We start from the raw sequence: 9,673 nt of genomic DNA on the forward strand, positions 1-9,673 counted from the left end.
AATATTCTATCTCCAGAACTCATAGTATTTATGGCAGGCATAAAGACAAATAAGCTGCCTATGGTACTTTGGGCCTGCAAACACCTTTTTCTTTTCCTTTTCTTTTCTTTTTTTCTTTTCTTTCTTTTCTTCTCCCTATCTTTCTTTGTTTCTTCCCCAGGAAAATACATTTTATATATATATAAATATATATATATATATATATATATATATATATATATATATATATATATATATATATATATATATTATGTATGTAGTGGGCATATTGTCCTGGTATATATATATTAGCATCACTCCAAGTTAAAGTCCTGTAGATTGCATGCATCTACATGGCAGAAGCCATGGAGATTGAGCAGCAGCTGCCCCGCTTTGAATGGCCTACATGCTCTTTCATTCTTCTCCATTCTTACAAGGTCCATGCCACTTACTTGCTTTAACCACCTGGCCCCTGTGGGCAGGCACTTATGTCTGCCACTACCTACCCACATACAGGGCCATGCAATGTTTGTCTGACCATAAGGCTCTATCTTTCTTAGAATCTTCCACATCTTTGCAGTAGAGATTCTGCACCTGGGTTCTACAATAACTTTCTCCGCTTTTTTCACCAAGCACATTGGAAATAAAATCAGTTCACCAAATATTAGAATATAAAAGGAATTAAGATCAAGATCGGCAAATGGTTTAGTGCCAACATGTATCAAAATGGCCAACACTGCCTATGATTTGGCCTAAAGATTTAAGGATAGAGGGTGTTATCAAAAGGAAAAGGAGAAAAATGTGACATCCAGGAAAGAAGGGGAAAAATACCTGAGTAAGGAAAAAGACAGAAGCAAACACAAGGAGAGAAAGACACTATCCTTCTGGTAGAGAGACACCTCCAGTGCCACCTACAACTCCCTCAGGGACAGCTCAGGGGCTCCAGTGACACCAGTTACCCACCCTGGATTAAAGCAAAATATTAGAATAAAAATGGATAGGGAGGAGGAGGAAGAAAGAGAGGATTTTATCTACTAGGTAACAATGTTATGCAATCACTTGGAAAATGAGTAGAGATATTCCATTTGCTCCAAACAAATTCATCAAAGAAAAGTAGTTCTCCTGAAATATGTCCATTTCTCTCAAGGTTTTGCTGGTTTGAGTGCTTAAGTAAGCCCACATAATAGTCAGTAATAGACACTAATCTCATCATCTCCTAAACCATCCACTCTGGTGACCAAAAAAAAGCTAGTTTCATTATTTCAGCTTACTTCCAATATTTAATAATACAAGACATTTTGAGGGCACTAACAGGGTTACTTGTCAGGAACTCCTTTTACATAAGGCAAAAAGCACACCAGGAGTGACACTTGAAATTGATCATCCTTTTAGCCATTCTGTCAGGCTTCCGAAAATTAATGAGTGGGCTGCAGAAGGGAAGTGGCTTACCAGAACATCGCACAAATTTGCTGATCCTGACTTGCTGAAATTCTGCTTACCTAATGCAAAGCTAAACACTTCACTTCTCCACAGTGTTTACATTCTACCCAAATCTTCTCTTGGGTTTCCTAAATTCAATATTGCTCCCTCCTCAGGCAGTTACAATGAAATACAAAAGAGCAGCAAAAGTCACTTTCTTTGGCTGATGGAATGACAAATGGATACTTTTCAAACTTAAACTACAAAATCACTGTGCTTATGTAAAAATCAGGATTCCAAATGCTGTATGACATGTATTCAACAATACTAACTGAGTGGCTATGATGTTCAGATTGCTACTTGAGATGGAGTAAGAAACTTACTTGGCTGAGGAAATACTTTGATCAGGAAGGTGTTTCTCCCATGGCAAGGTTTAGCTTCTGCACTCTGTAGGAATGACTTCTGCCATTTTCCGAATATGAGAAACTCAACTGCAGGAGCTGTGGAAAGACAAAATATTCTCTGTCCTAAAATACTGTAATTTACTGGGTTAAAGGGAAAACATAAGTTCAAAAAAGTTAAGGATAACAGCAAGTGAGAACCATTAATAAGGCATTCTCCAAGTTATGACAACTGAACAATAAACACTCCACACGTATTTTTCACTTTCACTTCCCCCTACAAACCCCAGGCCCTGGGTTAAGCCGGCTAAGCCACAAAGCTGTAGCATACAACACTGCCACCTAGTGGGCCTTTGAGGAAACTAACATATCCCACATTTATGAAGTTTTTTCTTCCTTCTTGTTATCTAAAAAGTATTAACAGGTCCCAGAGTTATCTTCTGAATATACTTACTAAAGTCATCTTATAGGCTTTTTTTCTTCTATACTTCTATTACCAAAGTCAAAAAAATTTAAAAACCGTTAACACTGCTGTTAAAAAGCACAGGATTTTGTGTTAAGCTCCTAGGCTCTACCACTTAGCTCGGCAAATTTGAGAAGTTACTTACACCTCCTTGTGCCTCAGTTTCTACCTCTGTAAAATAGACAAAATCATACTATTTACCTTACAGTAATATTGTGAAAAGTAAATTAATTAGTACTTGTGAGGGACTTAAAACAGTACCTGGCACATATGAAGCTCTAATATCTTATTGTCAAAATTACAATAATATGTTCTGATGCTGCTTTTTAAATATTTGTACTTAATCCATACTTTGGGATAAACAGACTTCGTTGCTTGGCCTAGAACCATAACTACCAACTATAATATTGTTGAAATTAGAAAATATGTACAGATTTTTTAAAATATTCTAAACCTTTAGAAAGGATCCTGGTTATAAATTAATAACCATCTGTTCACATTAACTTCACAGAGGCTAAGGAACCACTGAGAGATAAGTGAACAGGATGGGCTGTAGATGACATTAGAAAAGAATAATTTCCTGAAGCATTTGTTTGGGGTTTTGTTAAAATTAGAAATACTGAGAAGCAGAGAATAGAAAAAAGGAGGATATATTCCAAGTGATGAAAATAACATGTGCAAAATCTTAGAGAAATTGAAAGCTTACAATTTAGATAAAGCTTTGCTTTAAAAAAAAAAGACACCTTGGCAATTCAATTTATATTAATGGCTCTTGAATATATATATATAAAAAAAGAATATAAACTCTTTTTCTAACATTCTAGAACATAATACTGCAGTCTTAAAAAGCAAACTGTGATCTAGACCCAAAAAAAAAGTGGAGTGTATTGTCAACATTCTTTTTCCATTATAGCATTTAAAGTGGATGGAAATTGAAAATATTAAAAGAGATCTGCCCTCCATTTTTCACACTGCTCTAAACTGAGCATGAGCTGATGCAGGGGATCGGAGCAGTGCGGGTGGGTAGCAATAGGCGTGTGCATTCACGACAGCAATCGGAATCAGATGCTTAATTTATGTACTCATAGCACATAAAAGAAAAAAATTCAAGCATTTACTGTAGCTGCTGCTGATTACTGACTATTCATTAAAAGGTATTTGGCTTGTGCCAATGTAACCCCAATGTTCTTTGTAAAGAAGAAGTCTATCATGCAGTTTTCCTATAAATTATGCAGGTCCCTGTTCATTCTTCTTCAAAAACCTATGCCCTGCTTCATAATAAAGAGCCGTTTAAAGGTTCTTACACCCTAGGCATTGTGGCTAAAATACTGAAATCACACAATTAAAGGGAAGAAAAACTAAATTAAGCCTCCAAAAAGGGACACTGCCCAAGTTAATGCTTTCCTTGTGCCCAAGTGAAACTCACTCTGACAAGCAGGGCTAAAACGTGTTCTGGTAATTGCTTCTTTCCCCAAGACAGCTGAGTAATTGCTCTGCAACTTTGCCCTCCCAGCACACACACACAGAGTTATCATGATATGATCCCAAAATGACACCTAGACCCAAAGAGCAATGTCTTATAAATCCTGCATTGAAGAAGAATGGGAAAGATTACCAAGATAACTCAGTAGTCAGTCTAGCAGCATCTTTGGCTTTCATCCAGAAAGGAAAGAAACACATCCAGAATGCCTTCAGAACTTAGGCCCTATCTTCTCTAAGACACCATTCCACACAGCCAAACACAATAGACCCAGATGTTTTGGCTGCTCAGTGTCTACTCCAATTGCAAGAGCTGGAGAGTATAAGAAATGTCTTTCTGGATCAGACAAATAGCTTATATCATCAAGTCATCTGTGAAAAGATATGGTCATCCTCCCTGATATCAATCTCAAAAGCGGGAATGTTGACTCTGAAACACCCCTAGATTTATTTCCTTTCCTTAATAAAGCTAGTGTGCATATAATATTGCTCCTTTTCTTCCTAAGTCCTTCCTGATTTCATACGCATATTCAGCTTGTACCCACCTCTTGAAGTTCCAAAAGTTTATAAAGCCTGTTATGATAAATAAGGTCTTATTTGTTTGCCTTAACCTCTTTACTGATGACTGGCACAGTGGTAAGCACACAGATGTCTGGGGAAAAGTGCATACCAACATGAATTGGCTGGATTGGAAATATGCAAGGTCTGACCCCTAAATGTAAATACACCACCTGATTGGTTCCCCTTAACTCCTTAGGATGCCAATCTGAATTTTTGGCTTTCAAGGGCAGACAAGCACATGGTATCTGGGTCTCTTGGCTTTTTAAATATTGATTCCAAAAAAGATGAGATGATTTTCAGTGATTCCACTGGCTTAGGGATATGGTTCTCAACGATAAAGCTGACTGAATTCCTCACAACATGGCATAAAGTCATCTGGAAAATAAATGGGTAGATCTTGCTTCAATCTACTCTAACCTCACTTTCCTAGGAAAAGCAAGTGGATCATAATCTTTTCTCTGTTTCTTTTATCCTCAGTAGACATCAACCCTTCCACATGTCCTCCTGCTCATTATTAAGAATTTCTCCTAACTTTCTGTGACCAATCAAGTAATATTTAAACTCAGAGAAGGGATATGGGATAGGTCACTTATAACTGGGAGACTGTTTGAGAGATAAATTCTAAGACCATCAAGGGAAAATCACCAGAAATCCCAGACTAAATTATGTCTATCCCCAAGCCAAACCCATCTGTCACCAACTAAATGCTGAACTGAATGTCTATGAGCCAATACTCAGGTTTAAAGTAAAGAAATACATGTTATAATAGTTTTCACCCTATGAGAATATCTATTCCACAGACTCACTACTCTCTAAGTAATATCTTAGTTAGGAGAAAAACTCATAATGCTACAAGCATGCCTTGATACACTGATTTTCCCCCTTCCTGAAATATCCACTCCCATTCAATGATTGAACAATAAGGTACCTGCTCCCCCTGGTTCAGAACTACAGATAACATTTGACACTAATGTTCATTTTCCCTCTGCTGCAGTCACAGCTTATCACTCCTATTTGATGGTAGGTAGACACACTGCTTTGACTTATTCTGTTACTTGTGTGACAAAGGCCCCCCAAGGTCAGTGGTTGGATGTCATCCGTCATGTTGCCAATACGTCTGCCATGATTGATGGGGATGATATACTGCAGGGTCCCTGACTTCTGTTACTGTCAGATTTCTTCCTCTCAGTCCCACCAGGACTGGAGCTCTCAGGTACTGTGCCACCTCATCTAACTGTCCCCTGATTACAATGGCTCAAGAACTGGCCTGCTTTTACAGAGCAGTGGGACACAAGGCAGCATAGGACTAGTGTTCTTCTCACTCAAAAAGTGTGCTGACATGTAGGACCTCGGGTGAGAACTCAAACTGAGTTGTAATCCTTTGCTTGAGTGTAAATGTGGAAGATTTTTACCCAAATCCATAGTGCTAATAAATAAACACATCCCAAACATTAAAGTCTGGATGATGTGGACAAGCCCACTAAAGTAACCTCAAATTTTTAGTGAAGTGAGCAATAGATCAGCGAATTTTATAGCTAAAAAATGAAAAAGGAGTAATCTTCTTGTTTTTGTAGATAACATGCAATCTTACAGATACGATTAAAATCCTAACCCTAGGTCAATAAACACAATACTCCCGATTTTCAAGCTTCTCCTCCCGGCAAACCTGACAACTCCAACACAGGCTGAAGCACAGAAGTCGATTATGGGGAAAATGCAACTGGACTGTGTGTACACTTCCTCTTCATCGTCTTCTCCTTTTAATCAATAGCACACCGAGTCTCCAGCTCCTATTGAATTAGGTTTACAAAGCTTTTTTGTTCTCACCTGTCGCTAAGAAAAATCATTCATGGCATCCTGGATCTGAACTAGCAGAGACTGCATGAATCAAAAAGGTAAAAACGTTCCCTCCCCAGGGAGGCTGCCAGCTGTCTCATTGATTCAGCGCTGCTCTTGGCTGATTCGGAGGCTACCCTGGCACCAGTTCCAGAGAGCACCGTATAATAAGGTACCACAATGCAAACTGTTACCAGGGAGAAACAGAACATCTGGTATGGAACAAAGGCAAAGTCCATTGCTAAGAAGCAGCCTGGCTATCCGCGTCCAAGCGTGAATATGCTGGGGCTGGTCACCTGAAAGAGGGGGCCCCTGGAGCCAAATAAGTGAAGGTAAGATAAAAACCACAAGGAAAAAGAAGTCCTGAGAGAGGAATAACATATTATTTTCTCACCATTTCTGTCTAAATGTAAAATGATAGTCTCAAATGGGATACTCTTTCTAAGACCTTTTTTTTTAATTTGACCAAAAACAACAGTAAGAACTGAAATTTTAAAAAGCTGAAATCAGTCTATTTGTGTCTTTATTCTGTATGCGTGTGTTTAATGACTTGAAAGCTTCCTTTGCTATCCTGCTGTTGTAAGCAGAGCTAACGACTGGCCTCTGTTCTGTAGAAATATTTTAACTGCCAAGTACCTACTGATGTGGGCAGTGAAGCTGAGGACAGTGAGAGGCAGCAGCACGCGTGATGCCTACCATACGCCTTGTACCGTGCAGCGCACCTACACCCGGACCTTCAGAGTCTGATGCTGTCCGTGTGGTTTTACAAGCTACTGCTGTTTTTGTTGTTTAAGTATTAAATAACACCTTCAGAAAAGGAGAAGAATTTGACTTCCAACTGCGTTAAAATCCAGTTTTAAAAAAAAGCAAAAAAAAAAAAAAAACCAACCCACTTACCCTGTTGACAAAGCCCCTGTCAGAGTGAGAGTCATTATACTCTACATAAGGTTTGTGTACTTCATTCCTTTCCAAAGCCATCTGTCTGAATTAATTCACTGATAATTTTATCAGTCTCCCCATGCTTTGCCTGAAACCTCTCCATTGCATTTTTTATTCTTCACAGATGTTAACTCTTTGAATGACAGTTTCAACGCAGTTAGAATTTTGATGAAGATACACATTCTCTCTGAAGGATCTCTCTCATATATAACTCATTCCAATTGCCCCGCTGCACCAGCAGTTGTGCTTTCCAACAAAACCTGGGCTTCTCCCGGGCAAAGCCAATGTAGATGCAAAACTGTATCCAGGACACTGCTAAAGAAGCCACCTACAGAGCACCATCCCAGGAACACTCAATACCTATTATTTCAGATGCCTTTTTGGAATCTGGAAATCAGAATACATTTTATAGGGATAATTCCAACCTTCCTTCCTACGTAATTAGGGCATTTAAGATTATCTTTTTAAAATGCAGACCATTAAAATGTATTATAGATCTATTTCAAAATCAGCTATTTGAAGGAATCATTCTTTAAAAAAAAAAGAGAGAGAGAACATTTAAATGCACTTTTAAGGTTGTACATAAATAGTTTATCTCAAGTACATTATCTAATCATTTTGAGGATAGTCTATTTTTAGTTTCCAGATTAATTCAAGGAAAAGGTCTTTGTACAGGTGATGTCACATCCTGCTTTTAATTTTGTCCAATGGGCATTTCTAAGCATCTTTGCTAAACAAGCTGTGATGCTGGGCGCTTTGGGAGGTAGACAAGCAGGCTCACAAAACAACTACTCCCTAAGAGCTTGTGGCCTAGCGGAGAAGATGAGACACAAAACCGACTGTAACTAGTACAAAGTGCTACACAAACAAGCAGGAGAGACTTATTTAACCAGAAACATGGGTGCAGGCTTCATAACAGAGATCCATTTTTACTTGGGCCCTGAAAACTGGGTAGGCTTTTGAGGAGGAGAAATGAGAATGAGAAGGTATCTAGATACTGGGAACTCCATTCATAAGAGCACAGATGTGGGACAATATGGAACAAGTTCTGGGAACACAAAGGGCACCAGTTGGACTGGATCAGAGGGTATCTGAGGGAAGAACCCTGAGAAATAGTTAGATATGTAAGGCAGGGCCGTGATTTGGAGATGAAGAGGTGCCAAAGGTGTCTGAGCAAGAATAAGACCAAATGTGAACTCACTTTCAAAAGATAATGGCCATCCTCTGTGGGATGAATGAGGAAGAAAGATATTAAAGACAGGGAAATTTTAGATGTGTTGTCATAAGGATTAAGGCAAGGGCAGCTGGAATGAAATTCAGGGAATTTGCTCAGACACTCCAACCAAACAGATGGTATAGATATATTCAAATCAAAAGAAAGGTGTGCTGAGCAAAGAAACCTCACTAAAGTGCTTTGCTGATTTCCCTTTTTTGTTGTTGTTGTTGTTCACTGCTGGGTGTCCCAGGTGTTGCCACCATTTCCCAAAGGAACCAATACAGCCCTTTCTGGAAGTGTCTTCCTCAAACTTGTGATTTTTAACCCAAGGTGATGCACCTTTCCTAGAAGTATCATGACACCAGGTTGATGCATAGAGTGTACACAGCAAGCTCCTATTCCATTTCCCTGCTCCAAATGTCCATTTAATATATTGTCCTACAATAGAGGACGTATCAGATATTAAACTGATAAGGACAAATACTATACTTGATCTTAGCCAAAACGCCGAGAAGCAATGGTGATTATTTTTTGGCTATTAATGATCACTGATACCTCTTTCAGAATAGTCAGAAAGTTGCTGACACCCATTTTGTGTTTATATTCTCTGAGCTTTCACTGCAAGACACCATTCTGAAAGCCTGATACATGGACAAGAGAAAGGCCAAGAAAACAAGGCACTGACTCCTCAGTAGCCCAGGTCTAAGTGGCATGACAGGAGGGAATAACTGGAGAGCAAGTCAGTGCCCTAATTAAAATAGTGTAGATACCATCCATAGATTAAAATGTCAAAAATGAAGAATAAAAATGTATCGCTTAAAATTGGGGATGTTGATTATTATTGCCCCTCTAAGGGACAATACGATACAAGAACAGAAGATCCTAATCTTCTCAGGACTTGATTGTGTTAACTTGCACTAATCTCAAGGATAATGTGTGATACTAAACCAAGTCCCAGCCTAGAAAAACTGCATTTATTTATTTATTTATTTACAGATGCATGTGTTGTATTTTTTTTTTCTCAAGTTCTAATTTAAATTCCAGCTAGTCTACATAGAGTGTGATATTAGTTTCAGGCACAGAATCTAGTGATTCATCACTTACATACAACACCCAGGGCTCATCACAAGTCCCCTCCTTATTACCCATCACCTGTTTAACCCATCCTCCACCCCCACCCCCGCCCAGCTCCCCTCCAGTAACTATCAGTTTGTTCTCAATAGTTAAGAGTCTGTTTCTTGGTTTGCCTCTCTTTTTTTCCTCCCTTATGTTCATTTGTTTTGCTTCTTAAATCCCACATATTAGAAAAACTGCATTTAGAGCAAAGTGTATAAATGCTTCCCAACAAGCAACTTAGGGGATAATCTGGCTTAATGTGGT

General features: G+C 38.7%; 1 non-coding gene across 1 annotated transcript; it reads right to left on the bottom strand.

The window, feature by feature from the left end:
- Nucleotides 1–8,621: 8,621 nt before the first annotated feature.
- On the bottom strand, nt 8,622–8,812 carry LOC123789704 (U2 spliceosomal RNA). Its single transcript, XR_006778874.1, has one exon. It is a non-coding gene; the product is annotated as a U2 spliceosomal RNA (small nuclear RNA).
- Nucleotides 8,813–9,673: the final 861 nt, after the last annotated feature.

Source organism: Ursus americanus, chromosome 3 (genome assembly GCF_024610735.1).
Source record: "Ursus americanus isolate L20-20 chromosome 3, mUrsAme1.1.p, whole genome shotgun sequence".
Taxonomy (NCBI): domain Eukaryota; kingdom Metazoa; phylum Chordata; class Mammalia; order Carnivora; family Ursidae; genus Ursus; species Ursus americanus.